Below are 24,294 nucleotides of genomic sequence, written 5' to 3' on the forward strand. Positions count from 1 at the left end.
CCATTTCCACTCACATATTCACTTGGTAAATTGCTTTTTCAGGTACTCTAATGTGAAGCAATTGCATTGAAGGTCACAATTAACAGCTTCCCTGTATCCATGGCCATTGTGGTATGACCTTGCAGATTCTTCCATCAAGAGGTAAATCTACTTCCTCACTCCATGAGTCTGGTCTAACTTTGTGATTTGCTTTAGCCAATAGAACATGGCACAGATGACACTGTGCCACTTCTGTGCTGGGGCTTCAGGAGGTCATGCATGCTTCTGCTTTTTCTCTTGAAACCATACCACTGTGTCACTGCCGTGTGAACAACCTGGATCACGTTGGGGGTTAGGGCTTAATAAATGAATTTTGCTGGGGGGAGTCACAATTCAGGCTATAGCAGTATCTACGGGGGTCATATAGTTCAACCTTTTAGTAGGATATGCCTACATCTAGATTTTCCTAACAAAGGAGATAAAAAGAACTATTTAAAATATTCCTGGAGGGGTCCCTGGGTGGCTCGGTCGGTTAAGTGGCTGCCTTCTGCTCAGGTCATGATACCAGGGTCCTGGGATCAAGTCCCTCATAGGGCTCTCTGCTCAGCAGGGGGCCTACTTCTCCCTCTCCCTCTGCCTGCCTCTCTGCCTACTTGTGTTCCCTACCTCTCTCTCTATCAAATAAATAAATAAAATCTTTAAAAATAAAATAAAATATTCCTGGAATTGGTGATTCCGTAACCATTGTGTTAATAATTCGTCAGTAGGTTCTTGCTTATGTCTACTTACAAATTTTAGTTAAACTCTTTCAATTCAGTTCAACACTTAAACTCTCTTCTGTAGTTAGAAGACGGAATGATTGGTGTAGTATCAACATTTCGTTTCTTGACTGCGGAATAGTCCTATCATCACTTCTTCTTCTCGCTGTGTTTGTAGATATTCAACTTTATGATTTTCAGGACTAGAGCTAAAACCAGCAATACCAATTAGGGTCTCTGAAAGTTGTTTCATCTAGGACATATTTGAAATTATCTTAAATTGGATAACTGGTTACCTGAAGCATGCTGTTCCCATGGAACCCACAAGATAAAACTCAGAAATACATAAACTTCTTCCATCACAGGAGGACAATCCACATACAAAGAATTTCTTTTAAGACAAGAACCAAAAGTGTATTAATTTTAGTTGATATAACTGATGTTTACTTTAATATAGGACGTGGTCAGGGCACCTGGGTGGCTCAGTGGGTTAAAGCCTCTGCCTTCGGCTCAGGTCATGGTCTCAGGGTCCTGGGATCGAGCCCCACATTGGGCTCTCTGCTCAGCGGGGAGCCTGCTTCCCCCTCTTTCTCTGCCTGCCTCTCTGCCTACTTGTGATCTCTCTCTCTGTCAAATAAATAAATAAAATCTTAAAAATATATATATATAGGACCTGGTCTGTCTTAGTTATCTTTGTATATGGTTTTAGTCACTTTCTTAAGAGTACTTTGTACTGATCTCTGCCAGTTTTCTTTTATGACATTCTTGAATTAATTTCATTGATTCATTTATCTCTGAATTAATAGTGAGTGAGATCCTACAATATGTTAAGTATCATTCTAAGTTTTGGGGTTATAATAGTAACCAAATGAGACAGAATTCTAGGAATCTTACTGTCTAGTGGGAGATGACAATACAAAAACAAATATAAAATACACTGTCCAGTACTACTATGTGTTATAAAGAAAAATCAAGATAAGTAGGTAGAGGAGGGAAACTATTTGAATAGAAGGGCCACTTAGATGGTTGGTATATCTGCAGACACATGATTTGAGCAGAGATCTAACTGAAATAACAGAACAGGTTATACGATTATCTGGTAGGAGAAAGTTACAGGCAGAAGAAATAGCAAATGTCAAGACCTGAAATAGTAACAACTTTGAAAACTTTCAGCTCAAGTAATATTTCCTCTCCTTTAATTGTTTTTTAAAAATGGTTAGTTAGTTAGTTTGGTTTTCATTTGTTCAGTTTTTTTTTTTTTCTGGAAATTATTTTACAGAATGTATCAAGAGAAAGACTTATATAAAGATAAAGAGGTTGAAGAGAATTCTCCGTGGAGATTTCTAAGATTAGGTTGCTTAAATATTTGAGAGAATTTGTCTGGCTTTGCCAGGCCTATCACATTGTCCCAGAGCTGATATAAGGTTGGAATTTGTAGGCCCACTGGTTACTGTCTGCCTCTTTGCTTATCGTTAATTCATTAAGTGAATTTACAAGCACCCAAGATATTTCAGGCACTGTGTTAGATGCAGAGGATACTAACAGACAAGTAAATTGTGGTTCCTTCCATCAGAAAGTTATTTATTCCTCCTTGAGATCGGCTGTCATAGTGGTAAGGACGGGGTTCTGGAGTCAGGGTTTATATTCTGGATCTGCCATTTACTAAATGCAGATGGTACACAATTTATGCTTATTTATACTTTAAATTTCCAGTTTGCAAAATGAGGATTCATTCATTCTGCAAATACTTATTGGGACATTTCTAGGCAATAGGTGCTTTGGGATATGATAGTCAGAAAAACAGACAAAAATAAAATAATATTTAGTTGATGGGAATGTTTTAAGAATTATGTAAGATCATATGTACCCTGTCTTAGCACAGAAACTACTAAATAAATGCTAGCTATAGATTTCTTATGTTGTAAAACTCGTGCTTGGTGAATATAAAGCCCTAAATGAAGGTAGTTGAATTGAACTGGGTTATTTTATGAGGAAGCAACCTGTGTTACACTCTGAAAATACAAAGGTGGTTATTAAAAGTAATGGCTAGTCACATCAAACTAGGTTATGGAAGGAAAATGAAAATGTCTCGCGTCTGGGGTCTGTTCCTCAACTTTGGGGTTGACATTGAGCAGCATTCATGCCATTCCCCATTCTTCTTCCCATCTGTGGCAAAGATGCAAGTTGCCTTCCCAGTATCCAGCCTCCTGCTTTCCTTTTTTTTGCCCCAGTTTTGTTTTGGTTACCATGCTTCATCTGAACAAAAGTACTACACTTCCCAGCATTCCTGGCAGCCAGGGATGGCTGCTCATGTCATTCACACTGTCACTGTTTCAGTAGCACTAGGCGTTGTCTAAATGTGGAATCGTGGCTTTCTCACACTTGGGCATTTACCATTTTCAACAAGTTTTGTTTATCAAACCAGAAAATAATTTGCATAAATGAGTAGAAGGGTTTTCATCTTCACTAGTTATAAAAGAAACAATCGAAATGCATTCCTTTTTTACTCATATCTTTATTTTAGTTATTTTTTTAATGGATCTTTTTATTTATAGCCACATGAAAAAATTCTTTTGGTTGATTTTCTTCAAAGGTTCCCTCTTCCCGTCCCTTGTCCTTTCTTTCATTCCTAAAATGTAACTTGAAAAGTGCACTAGGGCAAAATCTATTTTTACCTACATTTGGTTGGAGATCAAATGCTGAGGGGAAAACCTAGCTATCAGTTGCACAGTCATATTTTAAATTTGGATTAAACTGGAGCATCAGAGACAGGAATATACCACTTCATTTAGATTGGCATTTTGTCCACAGGTGGCATTCTTAATTACCCATCGCTCCTGGAAAGGATTTGTTGGAAATCATGAGGCATCATCCTTTCCCCCGACTCCTGCCAGCTCCAATGCCTCAGCGCCACCCTTTCTCCTTTGACTTCTTTACTAGAGCACATCCCGCAGGCATTTCTTTCCACTTACAGGGTTGAAGTCAGCGCTTTCCCAGAGTGGGAAGCTCAGGATTCCTTCCAAGGAGTTCAGGAAACGCTGAGGCAGTTTGGGCAGGGGATCAGTACATATTTCATTTCTCCAAGTCAGCTGAAAAATTGTCACGGAGCCCTTACATTTCCTTTTGGGCTCATCAGTGAGTTTTCTTTCAGAGTTGAAGGCTTGCATATACTGTGGATGTCTGATTTATCCTATCCTAATTATCCATGGGTATCCATTTAAGTGGTGTGTTGTAATGGAAAAGGCATTGTCTTGGGAACAAAGGCCCTGAGTCCCTGCCAGTTCTTATCAACATGACCTCAAACAAACAGCCCAGTCCCAGGCTCTGGTGCCTCCTCTGTGGAATGAAGTTAAGGCCTGTCCTATCTATCTCATAGGACTGTTGGGAGGTTTGATAAGGTGATAATTTGTGGAGGGTTTTGTACGCTCCAAAGCGTACAGACTCTAAAGCAATATGGGTAGGTGATTATAAAATCTCATTACTGAACCAGAACTCATTCCCTGTCTCCAGGCATACCTCATAGAGGGGAAGTAATTTTACTTCTACACCAAGTTTCTATAAATATCCAATCCTGCCAGGCCAGGGAAAACCCCAGCACTTTCTACCTTGCCATCATGAGACTTGGCACAGGGATAAGTAGTTAGGCTGTAGGGTTCAAATCTTGACCTGGGGCTCGCTTTCTAATCGGGGGATGCTGCCTTAGTTATTCAACCCTGTCCAAGCCTCAGTTACCTCATCTGTGGAATGGGGATAGTGATCATATCCATACTTCCATTTGATTCTCGGTTTATCTGAGACAAACCCTGTAAAGTAGTTAGTATAGTGCCTGGCATACAGTAAATAGTGAATATGAGTTATTATTCATTTGTTATTAGCATGGGCACAAGTAGGCCATGTGATACTGAGAAGAGGATGGGTAATGTTTTATTTTTTCCCCCTAAAAATGGCTAACAGTTTACCACAGAGACTGGGGTACTTTCTCTAAGGCTCATGCTAGTGCTGGCAGGTAGGTAGGTGTGGTTTTGTTTTTGTTTTTGCTTTTGTTTTGTTTTGTTTTGTTATGTTTTACCTTTTTTACCATTTAGGTAGAGGTCATTTTAATTTTAATTTGACCTCTTGGCCTCCGCCATCTCCTTCCACATTCTGACAGAAATGAAGGGTCATCAGTATTTTATATACACTGTGATTTTATTTTCTGCCCAATGTCTGACATTTTACGTTTTTCTTTGTGCATTTATTTATTTATATGACTAATCTTATAAAGGAAAAATAATAAAAATAACATTTAACTATAAATAAACTTCAACTTTTGGGAATAGGATAAAAGGATGTGAAATATATTCTGTTCTCGAGAATCTTGTCTATGTGGTCATAGTACTTATGGATTTGTGATTAAAATTAAGGAAATTATCCTCATTAAGCTTTCAGAAAATATAACTTAAGCAATTTATTTCCTACAATTGCAGCTAGGAAAATAGTTATTAGATCCTAAAGCTCAACTATCATTTATTTTGGTGGGAATTTCTGAATGTACTTGTTGAAGACCTGTATTAATCTTCTCCTAATCTGAGTAAGGAGGTTATTGAGCACCTGATGTGGGTGAGGATAATGGGAATGCCAGGACCAAAGAGATTTGGTGAAGGTGAAAGCTAATAAAGAAATGAACATACTTCATTAATAGACTTGCTCATGCCTAGGATTGGAATGGGCTAATAGGACAGGGCTCACATCCACAAACCTTCATTTTTGTAATACTTGTAAGCATTTACTCTGGTGTGATGTCCACTGTATCAACTTGTGCCCCATACAGGACTTCCAAGATATGTCATTCAACTGTCCTTTGTTGATCAGTTAAGAACTAGGATAATTCATAAGAATACCATATGTTAGCGGCCCACTGGGTCTCCTGTATCTTTAGACTTTTATTAATTTTAGTTTTATTCCTTAAACTTGAAATATGTTCAAGACTCTCATATATAAGTAAAAATAAAAATTAAATATATATATGTACATACACACACACATATATATATATACCCGTAATGGCAAAGAAAATCCCTCCACCTCTGTGCTCCAGAGCATCATTTTTAGTTATTTTCGGAGTTCTCATTTCCTTGTTTCCTACTCGTTGATTAAACTGTTTTCTCCCACTGTTAAGCTCCTCCACATACACTAGCAAACCTGCTCCCTCCAAGGTCTTTAGAGACCTCTCGTATGGCAAATCCCATAGGCAATGTTTGCATTGACTTTTCTGTGGTGTTTGATACTGCTCTTTTAAGTTTCTCACAATTATATATCTTCCAGGATCCTCTTCTTTCATGTACTTCTTAAATGTTGATATTCTTTATGGTTCTTTCTCTTAACTTCATAAATATTACTTGGTTCTATCATAGATACCTTCCTGTATGCCTATGGGTCTTACATACGTATCTTTAATCAATGTCCTTGTCCTAGTTTCTAAGCCCAGGTTTATTATCACCTATTAAATTGTCCTCTTTGGATATTCAACAGTTAATTTAAACATATTAGATTTAGAATGTAAATAATTTCTCCCCTGTAAGGGCCTATTTAGCCATAGTGATTCCATCCAGTTAAACAGTGATTTTGTTGTTTATGCAGTAAAACTTAAACTGACCCTGCCCCCCACCCCCTGGGGAACCTACTTAAAAGCAAGTCCGGGAAACCAGTAAAATATGGTCGATCAGTCCCAGATAACAGAGACGGGATGCAGGGATGAGTCGGGCCAGGTGGAGACATCCAGTCAGTGGGGCGCACATACAGTCTCCCTAGCTACCAAGGAGTGTGGGCCCCGCCTTTTGGGCGCCTTTTGGGTGCCAATTCTGACCAAGGTGATAGGCTAGTTCAAACAGCTACTATGGGGTGAATTGTAATTCAGTTGGCCACCCGTGTGTGACCTAGCATGACTGTGCAGTTTTCTCTGTGTATTACAATCTCATTGGCCACCTGTGTGTGGCCAGGCTCAACCACATGGCCTTTGTTCTATAAAAGTTAGTCTGTAAGGCAGGGAGGGGTCGCTCTCTCTGTAAGAGGCGGCCCCGAACTGTCGGTTTGATTCTTGATGCTTGGCACAAAATAAAGCTTTGCTTGACCTTCGCTTTGTATCAGTCTCGCTCCTTTGATTACCAACATTCCCAAGTTTGTTTCTTCTCAGAATTAAAAAAATAAATAACAATATTTATCTAGAAGCTCATTAAAAAAAATCCTAGTATTGCTTTTGAATTGTTTTCTCATCATCAACTACTGCTTCCATTTCCATCCATATCCAGTCTTGATCTCCTCTCCATGTTGGCGGTCCTCCAAACCACATCTGGCTTTGATGATTTACCAGGAGCACGTGCAGGATTCAGCATACAGTCAAACTCAAAGCTAAAATTTATTATAGCTGGGTGATACAAAGCAAAATCAGCAAAGGGAAAAGGTACCTGAAGTGAATTCCAGAGGAAACTAGGAACAAGTTTCCAAGAGTCCTCTCCCTGTGGCGACTCACAGGACATGTTTAATTTCTTTAGCATTAAACTGTGACAACATATACGAAATGGTGTCTATCTGACAAGCTCATTAGAAACTCAGTGCCTAGGGTTTTTCTTGGTGACTGGTCACGTAAGCACCATCTGCCTAGCACATATGAAAATTCCAGGGAAGAAGGGTTTATATTCAGCATAAACCACATTGTTTGTGTAAACAGTTTGAATACAATGAGCCATTCTAATCAGTTAGGGAATGTTGGGAACCTTCCTGGAATCCAAGTTTCCAGATGCCAGCCAAAGACCAACCTGGCAAGCAGGTCTTTCTAAGAATACCAATCTCTGGCCTGCTACCATGTAAACTCTCTTCTGCACTCTACCATTTACATTGGAGGCCTTTCAAAAAGACGTATCAGTTCTCTGATTAAACTTCTTCTTGGTCTCCATTAATTTCACTCTAAAGCCCAATGGCCCAGTCAATAATGTATCCCAAAGGTTTGTAAGAAGACCTAGCATAGGGTAGGCTTTGAGTACATTATATAATGGGAAAAATATACAAAATCCCTCATGATTTTGTCATGGTCCACATTTCCCAATGTCATCTATCATACCTTCTCCAAGCGTATTTTATATTTTAGGTATTCCAAACTCTGCTTTTCACATGTTTTCGCACACGTTCAGCTTTTTGCAATGGGAATTTCTTTTTCCTGGAGTATCCGTCACTCTGTTAGCTACCTGGCAAAGTCAAGCCTCAGCTGAATTGTAAGCCCTACCGTTGCATCCCCTGTAATGTACTAGGCAGAGCTAGGTACACTACATGTACATTTCTGATAAGGCCATTGTGACTTTAGAAGACTTAAGAACACGTGCAATGAGAATGAAGTATTTTTTTTTTAAGATTTTATTTATTTATTTGACAGAGATCACAAGTAGGCAAAGAGGCAGGCAGAGAGAATGAGAGGGAAGCAGGCTCCCTGCTGAGCAGAGAGCCCGATGCGGGACTCGATCTCAGGACCCCGAGATCATGACCTGAGCCGAAGGCAGTGGCCTAACCCACTGAGCCAGAGAATGAAGTATTTTGATATGGGTGGCCAACTGGTCACCTAGACAGATGGCCACAAGGTCGTATTTATTTATTTGCCCAGTGACCTCACTACAGTCCAAGACCAGACTCTTGGCCTTGTGTGCTCAGAAACTAGCCTCAGCCATGTCTCACTTAATAAGAATGATAGGACATAAAGATGCTAACTCACACTAAGAGACCTGACTGAGGCTATTTTATGAATTTAAATGAGAAACATCTGTGAAGCCAGCTTTACATTCACATTTGCTTGATAAGTACATTTGGTCCCTGCGGATAAGCTATACTGAAAGCCAGATTATCAGAGAGATGCTTGAGAAACATGGAATCAGAACAAGAGGATTTATATACATTATATCATTTCAATATTTTATGGTATTAGGCTCCCTTAACTGGACATAACAATCTTAGCAACATGAATATATGGTAGGCAAAGGAGATAAATCTGCAAGCCTGATAAAATTCTTTCCTGGATGGTATTTGGATAAGAACTCCCAAACTTTGCCTCTTATTTTCTGTATACGATTCTCATTTTCTCTCTCTATATAAATAACCGAACCATCTCTTATCTAATTGGCACACTCTTATTTTATTGCACTTAAATATGATTATAGTCTAAATTTTATTGACCTGGAGAGAATCTATTTCTTTAATTGAAATTTGCAAATCTCCGCTTTGACAGATTGTGTTGATTTCTGAGGGCAAATTGTTTTTCTTATTCCTGTTTTGTTTCTGAGGTGATGAGGAGACTTTCACATTGTAACTGCTTGTTTATTTTCACATCTGACTTACCCAGAAACCTGTAATGTCCTAGAGATTGGTGACTATGATTTATTAGTTTTGGTGTCCTGTTACCTAGCCCAGAATTTTATCACAGAAAAATATGTTGTCTAAATAAATACAGGTTAAAATTTTTCTTTGGTAGTGAAGTGATGTTCATTTTCTTTCTTTCTTTCTTTTTAGATTTTATTTATTTATTTGAGGGGGTACAGGGAGAGGGACAAGAAGATTTGGCTCTGAGTGCAGAATGCAACGTGGGTCTCTATCCTGTGACCCCGAGATCGTGACCTGAGCTGAAATCAAGAGTCAGAGGCTTAACTGACTGAGTTACCTCTGAGCCCCATAACATGATGTTCATTTACATTGACATTTTAAGCTATCTTTAAATGAAAGTGTTATTTTTGAATCTGTGGTAATTTTAACCTTTTAGAATTTGTGATTTTTGTGTATGTGTGTATTCTGCAATTTATCTTCCTTTTCAGGAAGTGATATTCAATCAATGAATAATATATTGAAATGGAGAAAATGAAAAAGCAGTTAAAAGCAAGGTAACTAGCTTGTAATTCATTACATTAAAATATTCACCTGTTGAAATTATAAGATATACAGTGAGAAGTAATATTTAGCTTATCAACAATGCAGCATTATTTATCAAATTGCTTAAATTTGAAATACCCGGATGTATATACTATTAACAGCTGCTAACTTTGAAGTCATCTGGTTACCAAGATTTCTGAAGGCCAGAACAATTTTTCTTACAAAGGGTGTATAGTGATTAAACAAAAGCCATCATGTTTATAAAGTTTAAGTAGTTCATTCCAGAATGTTCAGGTACTTAGGACTGTGTCTGCAACCAGCATATCATGAAGTTTATACCAAAAGGCTAGAGCTTGTCAGGTATTCATGAGGTGCCCTGTGTGTTTTATTGAGATCTTGTTTTTATAGTCACTTTACTGCAGTTATAATGTAACTTCATTTTGGTGTAATACTGGTATAACAGGCAAAGTTAATAACTGTGTACCAATCAGATGTGCTGGAGGATAAATTTAAAACCTCAACAAGCTGTTCTGCTAATGAAATCTGATTGGCTTGAGAAAGAACAGATTTTGTTAATGATCAATTAACTGTTACATGAAATCAGTCTGTTGATACTTTCCATAAAGTTCATATTTAGTGGTGGAAGGAAGGAAGAGTTGTCAATTTATACATGGTTATGAATAAGTCCATATTGGAATACGTAATAAACTGAAATGTTTTTTTAAAGCAATACTTACCCCTCATCGGAAGATACAATGTTTTGGTGTGTATCTTTCTATTTCTTTAGTTCTATTTCTTTTGAATGACTCAGGAAGAATGATAATGAGTGGTTTTTAATTCCGAATTACAACTAAGGGTTAGGGGCTTAGACTGGAAGTTTAGGTCTGATCTCCGTTGCTGTTTCAACTCTGCTCATCTTTGAGACAGCAGGGGCATGGTGCTGACTCTTGGCCAAACCCGAATGAAATGTGCTTGATACAGATCTGTGCTAGGGTCTGCAGAACATCAGGGGCAACCTTAGCAGTTTATTGGCATTGGTTTTAGAAAATGTATAGATTGATGGTTTGCACCTGGTTTCAGAATTGCTCTTTGGTTTCTGCTCTTGAGACTGGTCATGCAGCCTGCCGTGGGCTGTGTGATGGGAGGCTATTAAAAACCCTTCCTCAGATGAGACTGTGACAATCTTGTTGATCCACGATCCGAAGATGAAGTGTGTTCTCTGAGACTGAGAAAGGACCCCGGGAGCTATGACTGGAAGGCTCCCTCTCTCTCATGTTGGCCTGGGTTTGTTTTCTTGTGCGGCACCACATCCTTTACTCTTATAAAAATCTTCTGTGAATACAATGTGTGATGAGTCCTTTCAATGATCAAATATGGTATAACTTACTATATTATTTTTTCCCCTGAACCATTTAAGAGTAAGTTGCGGATGATTCCTTTTTGTCTCTGAATATTTTAGTGTCTATTTCCTAAAAAAAGAAAGAATTCTATATAACCACAGTGTAATTATAAAAGTCAAGAGATGAACATGAACACAATAGAATTATATTATGTATTATATAAACTGCAGATTTTATTCAGATTTGTCTTTAAACAGTTTTTATTGAGGTTTTAGACAAATAATATCCTGTCTAGCCACCCCCAAAAAATCCAAGGTCATATGTTACTTTTGGTGATCGTATATCTTAAATCTTCTCTAAATTTCTGAGTCTTTGTCTCTCATGATACTAATATTTTTGGAGAGTAGGGCCAGTTATTTAGCAGAATGTTTCTCAGTTTGGGTTAATTTGATGTTTCCTCAAGACTGACTCACTTTATGATCTGTTGGCAGGAATACCATAGATCTAACGCTGAATTCTTCTCAGTGCCTTATGTTAGGAGGTACGTGCTATCAATTAGTCTCAATATTAGAGATATTAACTTTGATTATTTGGTTAAGGTAGTGTCTGCCAGTTTTTTCCCTGCAATGTTTTATTTTACCCTTTGTAATTAAAATGTCTTCTGTGGGTAGGTATTTTGACATTATGCAAATATCCTGTCACTTCCCTTAAATTCTGCCTTCTGGTTTTAGCATCCACTGATAATTCTTGCTTGAGTCAACTGTTAATTATGATAGTTGCCAAATGGTAATTTTCTAATGACATCAGTCTGTCTACCTTTAATAGCTGGCTTCCTAGTGGAAGAAAGGACCTTCATTCTTATCTTTCTTTCCATCAGTGAGAACACACAGACCTCCTACTCCATGTAATACTATCTTTATTTATTTTGATATTCATATTGTCCCAGATTTGACCAGGGGGAACCAGTTTAAGTTGGCTTTTGTGTCCTTTTGACATGTCCTCACCATTTCTTTGAAATCTTTCAGACTTTTGGCATAACAAGGTTACCTTGTATTTTTCTTGCTTTAGCCCTGGAATCAGCCATTTCTCCAAGGACTCCTGGTACCCTTCAATGGAGAATAGTATTTAGACTCCAAGATCTGAATGTCAGGTATGCTAATTGCAACTGGGTTGTCTTTTCTTTTAGGCCCTCTCAGCTGATAGAACTAGGAAATTGAATATGCATATGAATATTCTCATACATGCATTTACAATTTTATATCCTACTTTCACTCCTAATTCTCTTTTATCATTGAATTTATTATCTTCTAATATAGCATATATTTTTTATTTATAATATTGGTTAATATAAGATTTGCCCAGTTTTTTTTTTCTACTAGAATGTAAATTCCACAATGGTGAGAGCTTTTCATTTACTTTGTTTATAAATGTGTCCCAGGCAGCAAGAACAGTTTTGAGCTCAATAGTTATTTGTAAATGAAAGAATAAATGCATTCCAGGGGAAGAACTGTGCAGGAAAGAAAATACAATTATATTATATAGTTCCATTGTAATTAGTATTTCCAAAGTTATAAATGATATTAAATAAATACTGAATATTGATATAAATAAAATTATGATAGAAGTATATTGTGAAAATGGAGGGAAGAGAAGGGTATATATTTGCGTGAGATGAAAGAAAGCTAAATCTTTATTTTTTTAGACAAAGTCAGTAGATAATACCTAACATTGAAAAGTTTTTTGGGTTTTTGTTTTTTTTTTATACTACATAGTTGGGTGTCAAAAGAAACAGAGAAGTTGAAGATGGTTGTCTGTGAGAAATCAGGAAGTGGGTGATGGAGAGGGTATAGAGAACTACATTTTTATCGTTAAGTAGGACAAAACTACTTGATTTATTAAATTAGATGTCTTTGGTACAAGTTCCCTTAATATTTTATAACCATTTCCCTCCAAATATAAACATACACCTTTGATAATAGAAAAAAAACTTTTGAAAACAATGACATATATGAATGACTATATGAATATATGCAAGTTAGTTTTTCTAGAATCTTCTCTAAAATGTATCTTTTCTCTAAGGCAAGTCAGCAAAAAACTGCATCAATGGACAAGAGTTCTTTTTATGCTAGACTGCACATCAGCATGGAGCTATCTGCCTATATTGATGAAATTTTTGTATTGTTTGTAAAGTTTGTATTGTTTAAGTGTTGTTGAGACTGTTGCTTCTAATATTATACCGGAGAGTTTTTCTTCTCTTCTTAGTATCGGATATTGTATATTTCTCCAAAGCAAGTGATTTGCTTTATTTTAAGAAATGCCAAACCAAAAAACTGACATTGTTTCTCTGCAGGGTATTAGAAAATTCAGAGACTCAATTCTGACATCTGTAACAAATGCACTGGATCTCTGAGGTATATAACTTGTTTAGTAATTTGTGTCCTGCATGTCCTCATCACCTGCCTACGCCAATTTTCTCCTTTTCCTGATTTCAACACATATTTTGTCATAAGTTGTATTAAGTTTTGCAAACTTTGTTAAATCTGTTCAAAGTAAGGAAAAGTATAAATTAGTTTTATCCACGGAAACAGGGAATTTTGTCCCAGATTTGACAAAATTTGACAAACTTTGTCCCAAATTTCTGAGCTTTTCCTAATCCCTAGAGATAAAAGATGTATAAACTTTTTAAATTGCTTGCTTATTTGGAATTTTATTTTTTGCTTTTCTCGACTTAGTTAATGTTTTCCTAATCTTGCTTATAATTACATTTTGAGGGAGACATTTAAGATAATTTGAAATCACTATGTTTCCTCTTTATTTAAAAAAAATAGGACAAAAGACTTTTGGGTTGGAAATGGTTGTAGTGATTTTCTGATATAAAATCCTATGATGAGCTACTCATTTCATTCCAGTTTTCTTTCTCTTGTTCTGTTGGAAAGGCCATTCTTTAAGCTGAAGTACACACACACACACACACCCCCACCACACACACATACACATACATACAATCTTTTTTAGTACTTTCTCTGTGGTAGACAAGGTGCTTAGCAGTAGGAAAGCACAAGCAAATAAAACAAGCTCCTTTAGCAAGTTACTCTCTGAAACCTGTGTCCTCATGTGTAAAATGGAGATAATAGCAGCACCTATCACATAGAATTTTGGTCTGGGCGTTGAAGGAATTAATGCATATAAAGTACCACCACTAGTTAAGTGCTCAATAAGTGTTTGCCACTGTCACATACTTTACAGGCTTGTTGCTAACGTCAAATAAAAGCACTTCGCAAAGTGCATGGCACTGTTAAATGTAAGGTGGTGACAGTAAATTAAATCTTAGTAGTGTTAGGTTAAAATTGCAGTTAGTCAAATAGTTCTTTTGTATATGATTCTACTTGGAAGTATATTAATTTTTTATGCAATCATTTTTTTGGAAACCAAAATAGTTTTGAACATTTATGTCATTAAATTTCATATTCAACCCATCATTTCAGTGAATACCTTATTGACTCTTCACCTTGACATTGAATGCGTTGGTTCTTGTTTTCCTGTTTTGTGTTTTATAAATGTTTTGTATATATATGTGTATGTGTATGTATACATATATGTATATATGTATACATATATATGTATATATATACATATATACTTATAGTACTTATAGTCTACATGCTAATGTGTGTGTGTGTGTGTGTATATTTATCTCCGATAATCCTATTGATTTATACAAACATTATGTTGCTTCATATTATCACCAATTATATAATTGATTGTTTTGTTTTGGGCAATGTACTTTTTTTTTTTTTTTTTTTTTAAAGTAGGGCAGTCTCTCCATTTGTCTGGAAAGGAATTTTGTTTCTTTATGTTCCTCAGACACTTGGGAGCAAAACACTGGCTGAAACCTATGGGAAGCCCTGTGTTGTGTTGATTAAGGAAAGATTGTCTCCCGCCTGGCTTGTTCTGGCCAGATTCTGAGGTGTGGGAGGCTGAGCCTGCCTTTGAGCCTGAGGAAGGTCCTGGCCTCTTGAGTATCTGAGTCATTGTCAAACTTAGTCCACAGGTGACTTGTGTGGCTGCATTCAGTTTTCTTGCCCACGTTTACTGAGTAGTTTGGTATTAATTGGAGGGAAAAAACCTGCACAAAAACCATAATCCCTCAATTTGCACTTATCGTGGTGTTAGGCATTTGGCATCGAGAAAGTCGTCTTCTCCAAAGCTGTGTCAAATTGTTAAGAGAGGTAATTCAGGGAGCGAGAAATAGTTCCTATTTAATTTGAAGTTACTGAAATTCCTATCACACTGATAGGCATACACCTATATCTTGGAGCATTGGGTTTTGGACATTTGTTCCTCCCACCCTCATACTCGCAAATATCCCCAGCCCATCCAGGCAAACTTATTGCTCTAATGTGGACCCTTTGCTCCATTTCACGCAGATGCCTCCTAATTCCCACATATACTTATTCCTACCTACCTCTGAATCTTTGCTGATTTTCTTCTTTCTGACTAAAATCCATTTCTTAGGCCCTCTCTACCTATACTAATCTTCCCCAAGGAGTTTCCCTAGGTAAATCTCTTCAAAAATGATCTCTTTACTTTCTTATTTCCATTGGATCATGATGGATTAAATATACATTTTATAGCATATGGGTTGTTTCATATACATAAATGTTCACTTCCAAAATAACATATTGTTAATCCAGTATTAATAAAACAAAGAGGGGGCAATTGAGTGGCTCAGTCAGTTAAGCGTCTGCCTTTGGCTCAGTTCATGATCCCAGAGTCCTGGGATAGAGCCCTATATCAGGCTCCCTGCTCAGCAGGGAGTCTGTTTCTCCTTCTCCCACTCTACCTGCTCATGCTCTCTCTCTCACTCTCTGTCTCAAATAAATAAATAAAATCTTAAAAAAAAACCCAAAACCCAAAGATTTATTTGACTTAGCTAACTTGATAAAATAACTGAAATAGCCATTTTGATATATGAATTTTTTAAAACTTTAATTTTTTAAAAGAGTTTACAAAAGATGTTACATACTCCCTTAATTGAACATCTCTATCAAAATAATTAAGCTTTGTCTTGGTGGTTTAGGATCATAAACATTTGTTTTTCCCTGCTATAAATTACCCGAAGACTGTTATTAAGTGTTATTATTCAAAGCATAAGCACCAAAAAAGACCCCTTATTTCCCATTCAAACCTCTGCTTCTAAGATTTAATCAATCATTTACTTATTCAGTTAGTGTTTATTGATCACTGTATTTCAGTATTATGTTACTTAGGGAAATAGTAAAGCAGACATTAGTCTCATAGTACTTTTGGTCTAGAGTACTTACAGTCTACATGCTAAACAAAAATCACATAAATAAAAATATAAGTTCAGGCTGAATATGCTCCAAGAAGAAAAAAAATACAGGGATGTTATGAGGGAGGAGGTACAAAGGTAACTGACTTAGATTGGTGTGTCAGGGAAGGTCTCTGTAGAGAAGTGACATGTGAGCTGAAACCCGAAGTATAAGTAAGTCCTAGCCAGACAAAGAGTGTGGAAAGAGCATCTCAGGCACCAGGAATAGCTGTACTAAAGCCCTGAGTGTGCAAAGGTGCTTGGTCCCTTTAGGAACTCAAGGGAAACCACATAGCAGGGGGAGCTGGGAGCACAGGTGTGATGTGGAATTGAGGCGAGGGGAGGGGCCAGATAGCATAAAGTCTCTTTGACTATTTTATAGATTTAGATTTTTCCTAAGTGTATGTGGAAATAGGTTTGAACAGTGAAGTAAGATGTTACACATATGTTAAGATCTCTAGTTGCTCGTGTCAGACGGTTAAGGGAGAAAGTTCCAGAAACAGGCAGATTAGAAGGTCCAGGTAGAGGTGCCACAGAATAGCCATGGCAGTAGAGGTGCTGAAAAGTGGCCAGATGCAGGTTTGACATTGGAGGCATGAGTGAAGGATTTGCTGATGGATCTGATATGGGGTTGGGGAAGGAGAGGTCAATGCTACCTTAGATTTCAGGCCACATGTTGGTTTGCAAGTTCTTCGGGAACTGGCCCCCATATATGGAGAGACTGAAGAAAGTGGTAGATCACTCCACATTGGTGGATGACGAGTTTAAGAACACAACTTACCCCAGCCTGGTGGTGGGTATTATGAAGGGCACGTATTGTACTGGGTGTGGTGCATAAACAATGAATTCTGGAACACTGAAAAGAAATAAAATAAAATAAAATGAAAAAAAAAATACCCACACACACATTAAAAAAAAGAAGAAGAAGCAATGCAACTTACAAACAAGGGTTGTCTCCTGCAGCCAGACGGTAAGTGGATCTTTACACTGTCCTGTCAAAATCTTAGAAGTGTATGGAGACTCTTAAGGCTTGTCTCCCTCTCTGGTTTCATCCCATTTCATTTTTCCCTCTCTTCCCCCATGACCCTCTGCCTTGTTTCTCAAATCCCACATATCAGCGAGATCATATGATAATTGTCTTTCTCTGATTGACTTATCTCTCTAAGTATAATACTCTCTAGTTCTATCCACGTGGTCACAAATGGCAAGATTTCATTTCTTTTGATGGCTGCATAGTATTCCATTGTGTGTGTGTTGTGTGTGTGTGTGTGTGTATATCACATCTTCTTTATCCATTCATCTGCTTATGGACATCTAGACTCTTTCCACAGTTTGGATATTGTGGAAATTGCTGCTATAAACATCAGGAAACAAACCGAGGTTTGCTGGAGTGGAGGCGGGTGGGAGGGATGGGGTGGTTGGGTGATGGACATTGGGGAGTGTATGTGTTGTGGTGAGTGCTGTGAATTATGTAAGACTGATGAATCACAGACCTGTGCCCCTGAAACAAATAATACATTCTATGTTAACAAAGAAAAGTGTATGGAGAGGTCTTAACTGGATTCAGCCATGTATCCTTTTCAGATGGTCACAACACCACATCATTATCTCAAAGCTCGTCCTTGGGCCAGCCTCTGGGAGCAAGGAAGGCGAGCAGAATGTGCATTCCAAGAACGAGGGAGGGAGGGAGGAGCCTCCGATTGCTGGGGTCCAGCTCACAGGGGAATCCCCAGTCATGTCTTCTCCATGGCCTTTCCCAACAAGTTGTGTAAATACACATATAGACAGTGTCTAATCATCAGGCACAGCATTTCTTGATATAACCATTACCTATCACCTGAAGCCACACTTTACTTACTTTCACATCCTTGGTATAAAGCAAGATTTGAGACTCTAGAAGTCTGATTTCTGGACATAGGAGTGTAAAACTTCAGAGCTTAAGCTCTTTGACACCAGGGATCAAGTCTCACACTTTTGAATCATCCTACAGTGCTGTTCTCAGCACAGAGTAGGTGCTTACTAAGTTGGCTTTAGGTTAACTAAGTATGGTTTAATTAATGCCAGTTGCTTGCTTGAAGATTTCCTTGATAAGGATTATGTCTTACAACTGTTTTTCACTTTTCTTAATGGTGGGCACCATTAAGTCTTTGTCCTAATTGAATAATAAAGGTGGGACAGAAGAAAGAACATTCATGAATCTCAATGTTCATCAGAACAAGAATCAGACATGCATTGGGGCACCTGGGTGGCTGAGACAGGTAAATGTCTGCCTTTGGCTCAGGTCATGATACCAGGGTCCTGGGATCTAGTCCCACATCAGGCTCCTTGCTCCATGGGGAGCTCAGTTCTCCTTCTCCCTCTGCCTGCAGGTGCCCCTGCTTGTGCTCTCTCTCTCTCTGTGTCAAATAAATAAATAAAATCTTAAAAAAAAAAAAAAGAATTAGACATGCATGCACACTATGGCTGCTCCTGGCTGTCCTTTTGGGTTCTACCTCACCGTGGAGAAATTATATTCTCTTCTTTCTCTGCCATTCTGTAAACTGAGCAGTGCACTGTTAAAGAAAAAAATTATTCCAATACTTTTTAAACAGTAAGGGAGGCTTTATTCAGGGTTGTTGTGTTAGGTGTCAAGACTATCACAATAGGAGATATCAGACTCAACTCAGAATGCAACAAGAACAAATGAAGATTTATTGCCAAGGAGCCGGTGAAGGGAGTCAACAGATGGAAAATTTCTAAGAGGAGACATTAATGTTAGGGGGAATTCTTGCTAAGCCTGTTAGTTTCTGTTAGTGTTCCTGTTAGATTCTCATGGAAGGCAGGCCAGTGGGGTCATATATCATGTGCAGGATGGTGGAGGATGAGGAACTGGGTCAGATTCTCTCTAAACTGACTCAACCGAATTCTTGCTTAAACAGCAATGCAGGCCTAGCAAGGATGGGGCTTAGGTGGAGACCTCACTGAGAAGGGCGCTGCCAGGAGCCTGACTCAGATTTCGCCAAGGAGATTTTTTTGTCAGCAGGCCCTGCCCCTGGGGTCCCGTGGCTGCCATCCACAGCCGCCAGACTGGGGAAGGAAGTCTTGCATGCAGGTCTAAGCCATTCTCCAAACAACATTCTCTGTAATAAAATGGACACGGTTACCTCCAAGGGTTAGACTGTCAAGTCTGTTTCTCCAATGGCTCAGAACTCAGGTGGAGAACAGAGACGTTATTGATAGTTCATTGGCCCTCGAAGAACCCTAACACAGATGTCTGGATATGCCGATGCACTTGTAACTGTGATTTCCTATAGTGTAGGAAAAGAGATTAACTACAGAAAGACATTACTACTCTATCGTACCAGGCCCTGTGTTAGGTTCTTTAGACATACTATTTCATCTGTTCTCACAGTGATACTGAAGAAGTCAACAGCAACATAAAAATCCATAGAGGTACCAGGAATTTTATTCCAGGTTTTTAAAAAAATTTCAATTCAGTTAATTAACATAGAGTATATTATGAGTTTGAGAGGTAGAGTTTGTTTTTGTTGTTTTTTAAAATACATCAGCTGGTCCCAGGTATAAGAAGGAGGACCCAGAAATTTCCATACATTCTATTGTTGAACTCACTTCTGTCATATTGTGCAAATGAATGTCAGTTTGGGATTTTATATACTACTCGACATCTCAGAGGGAGTTTTGCTAGAGTGTAATGCTAGGTAAATGTAAATTATAAACTTTGTGCAACAACAGTTCATTGCACTTATTCTGGAAAAAATACCCCAGTAACCCTCTGTAGACTAACTGCTCTGATTATCCCCTTTAAGGAATATTCCAGTTTTCTTAAAAATAACGTCTCTGAAAATTATGTCACCAAGATGAGGTTTCCTGGAATATAATATTGAGATGATTCAACACATGACATGACTGAATTAAAATACAGCAAATGAATGGACAAACTGCTGTCTTAGAGAAAACAATTAGCCATGATTTGGACTTTTAAAATCACTGCACTTTTTTTCCCTACAACTGTATCTTTTCTCTGAGAACCGTTTCCTTCCCTTACGTAATTGAAAATGACTGGTTTCCCACTTTTGTGCTTCCTTTCTGTCATATTTTTTTTGCTGACTTAAAAAGCTACACTTCCCTCCCAGGTACTTTTGGGTTCTTAGAGTGGCATTAGAGATAAATCATTATTATGTATTAAAAGTATTAAAATTAGCTTAGTTTTTACTTGGTAGATTCAAATCTAGGAATAAAGTCAATTCTAATACAATCATGCTCCCAAGAAACTTCGCATTATTAAGAATTATGTGTAAGATCGCTTCTCGGCCTTTTGGCTAAGATCAAGTGAAGAATTATGTGTAAGAATGATTGTAGGAAGGGAAGTTAGAGCCTAAACAATTTCAGAATTACGATTAAAGATTATGTTTCCTACAGGAATTTTAATACAGGTATTTGAAATGCTAATAATTTGTGTTTATAATATAAAAATTGAAGATTAATCAACAGAAACAGAAAAAAATTAGATAAAACATCCCAAGTGAGCCCTGTGCATTTTGAATGATAAAAATTAAGGAACTTTTAGGTTACCATTGTGTAAATAATTTTTATAACCCATGTGATGCTAAAAACCAGATTAAAACTAGATGTTTTAAAAATGCATTGACAAAGTGAATTATAGCATTCATAATTGGCATGGTTTTTAATAAGTAAAAAGCAGGAGGAAGGGGGGGACCTAAGAGCTGTATGTAACATGCTTAACATTTAAAAGAAAATCTTAATCTGTGATACTATTTCCAAGGCCCAAGCTTCTTATAATTAATAACAGTTCATATATTGAAAATTAGGGTCATTATGGAAATTGCAATAAAAATGAGATGCCAGCATAGCTCAAATAAATTAAAACAAATATTGCTTAGATATATATACGGGGACATTCATTGCAGCACTTTTTTATGATAGAAAAAAACAGAAAATAACCTAAAATTTTGATAATAAGGAATTGGTTAACTACATTTTTTGTAAATCTCTATAATGTGTACCTGTATATGTAAGTAAATATCCATGGTATATTATTAAGTGACAAAAGCTTGTTATAGAAGGGTATGTACATCATAATCCTATTTTTGAAAATTTATGTTAATTTTCCATTGAAAGTGTCTAGAAAGATATATAAAAGAATATTCAGACTAGTTAACTTTTCATTTTGTTTGACTCTTGTTTTCTATAAAAAATACGGATTCCTTGGCTAAGATATTTAATAATTAGAATAATTATTAGAATTAATTATTGTTTAATAAGTAATTGTAAAAGAAATCATGTTCCCTACAGTACTTCAGAAATTGATGCAGAGCTTTTGGAAAGTGGAAAAAAAAAAAACAAACCCACAGGCGGGTGCCTGGGTGGCTCAATAGGTTAAGCATCTGCCTTGAGCTCAGGTTCTAAACCCAGGACCCTGGGCTTGAGCCCGCTCAGCAGGAAGCCTTCTTCCTTTTCCTCTGCCTGCTGATCTCTTTGCTTATGCTCTCTCTCTCTGTCAAATAAATAAATAAAATCTTAAAGACAACCCACAGCCATAATGAAAAAATTGTTTATAAGTGCATGCTATCCTATCTTAATAACTGATTCAGCATAACATTATTATAGAAAATCTCTAAAGGACAGAATGCTATACAACACTAATAAGTACATAGTTTATAGAATGTATCTAAGTGTAACTACTTAAGTTCTATTTTTTCTTAAGGGAAATTAAAGAAATATTATGTAAATAGAAAAGTATATGGTTAATATTCTCCAACCCGAAAAGCCCAGCTAGGGAAAAGGGTAAAAAAAAGTGTGGTGTGGTGTGATAGCTTTACAAGTAAGCATGAACTTTTTATTTTTTTTTAAAGATTTTATTTTTAAGTAATATCTACACCCAATGTGGGACTCGAACTCACAACCCTGAGATCAAGAGTTACATGCTCTACTGACTGAGCTGGCCAGGCACCCCATGCATGAATTTTTTTTTTTTTAAGATTTTATTTATTTATTTGATAGACAGAAATCACAAGAAGTCAGGGAGGCAGGCAGAGAGAGAGGGGGAAGCAGGCTCCCCGCTGAGCAGAGAGCCCGATGCGGGGCTCGATCCCAGGCCCCGGAGACCATGACCTGAGCTGAAAGCAGAGGCTTTAACCCACTGAGCCACCCAGGCGCCCCCCATGCATGAATTTTTAAAAAACAATACAACACTCATTTATTTAGCCTTTACCGTGTTCTAGTTTTGATGTTATGAGAGCAAGACAGGGTGCCTCACCTCTAACATCTCACCATCTAGCCAGAGAGAAAGAAACATCTAGAACTTGATGATGTGTTACGTGCGGTACCAGAGGTTGAGACTAAGGGTTGTGGGAGCCCAGAGCCAGCAGCGATAAATTCAGCCTGATGTGGGAGATTTCACCGAGAAGGTGCAATCTGAGGTCCTTAAAGAATGAGTAAGACTTACTCGGTTAAGACTGCTGAAAGGGCTTTCCAGACCCACGGAACGGTGAGAGCCAAAGAACAGGCAGAGTGTGAGAGGTGTCATGGGAACACCAGTCACTCAGCGATGTGGGTAGTTTGTATCATAGGGCGCAGATGAGGGGGTGTGGAAGGAGGTAAGTCAGTCAGTGCAAATATTTAGCTTTGTAAGTACAAAATGTAAGAGTCTAAAAAAAGAGACATGAAATTTGAAAATCGCAATTCTGAACATAAAGGTAGATCATTTCTGTCATTTAAAATCTGTAGCAGTAGGTGCCTCTTTAGCTGAATAGGCAGCGCGTCAATCTCATAAAATCTGTAGCAGAAAGAAAAGCAGCATTTATTGAGTTTCTGTTGTATGCCTTTGTATCTATTGTTGCATTTAACCCTGATATCAACCCTAAAAGGCGGATTACTCTCAATGTACACCCTGGAAGGGGAAGCTACAGAAATCACCCTAGTTCCCGGAAAGATGAAGTGTAGCAGCGTGGTTCAATCAAAGTTCACACAACTCCCCAAGCCGGTATCCTTCCCATTATACCCCTCAGTCTTTCTGAAACACCTAGCTGATTCTCATACTACAGCAAACAGCGGGGCTCCATCCCACACAGATCACCACCACCACCATCACCTGCACCAAATAACTTGGTATATATGGAGTTAAAAACAAATGAAGAGAAATAAAATATGTATGTGAAAACTTTATAAATCATTTCTTCCCTATTCAGCATCCCTTATGGGATTGTTACTGTGATGCGAATGTAGAAATTTCCTGCTTTGAAAGCCTTGATATTTCCCTATTGTGGCCCACAGCTGTATGAATGCAGCAGTATTTCTTGAACTGGCAAAAAAAAAAAAAAAAAAAAAAAAAAGGCTCATTTTCTGCAGCACGTGAATCCACACAAAGGTATTTATCCCAAACAGCTACTTTCTCCTTTACAAAGGACTGATTTGGAATTCAGTTTGGTTGCGATGCCACAGGTGCTTTGGATTTGGATGGCAGCTTCTAAGTGTGGGTCTGATGAGCTCTCTGTGTTGCCTGCCTGGCTGAGCCTTTGCCAGGCTGAGTAAGCTCATTCATCCAGGAGATGGCCCTGAAGTTGAAAAGATGTGAGGCACAAACGCCTTGTCGCTTGAGTTTGCCTGTTTTCCTTCTTTCTGCTATGCTCCCTGCCACGAGTCTCCACATTGTCGTACTTCATAAGGAGAGATGAATGCCAGCATCTGCCAAGGCATTAAGATACAGATCCTGCTTCTTCAGTGGACTAGATTAACATATTAAACAGCCGGTTCTGTGAAGATGTTTCCAGCTAAAATTAGTATTTCCTTTCTTGTTATGCTACTTGTGGTTTCATGGGGTTGTTTATCTCCTGGCGGAGCTCCCTCCCGTCTTTCTCTGCTCTTGCCATCTTCTACACTGCTGACAGACTGATCTGTTGTAAATGAAAATCTCCTCATTTTATCCCCTTTGCTTAAAATTGGTGTGAAGTAAACTCATCCTTCAACAATCAGCCATGCTGGG

General features: G+C 37.8%; 1 long non-coding RNA gene across 1 annotated transcript in view; it reads left to right on the plus strand.

Moving 5' to 3' along the window:
* The window catches only part of LOC308341308, a 198,386-nt gene that overhangs the window by 139,793 nt on the left and 34,299 nt on the right, over positions 1-24,294 (plus strand). Inside the window, exons 3-7 of the long non-coding RNA XR_013966704.1 lie at positions 43-141; positions 9,566-9,631; positions 11,452-11,501; positions 12,029-12,110; positions 13,311-13,371. This is a non-coding gene — a long non-coding RNA (uncharacterized lncRNA). The remainder of the gene's footprint in view (positions 1-42; positions 142-9,565; positions 9,632-11,451; positions 11,502-12,028; positions 12,111-13,310; positions 13,372-24,294) is intronic.

Source organism: Martes martes (assembly GCF_963455335.1).
Source record: "Martes martes genome assembly, chromosome: 4".
Taxonomy (NCBI): Eukaryota; Metazoa; Chordata; class Mammalia; order Carnivora; family Mustelidae; genus Martes; species Martes martes.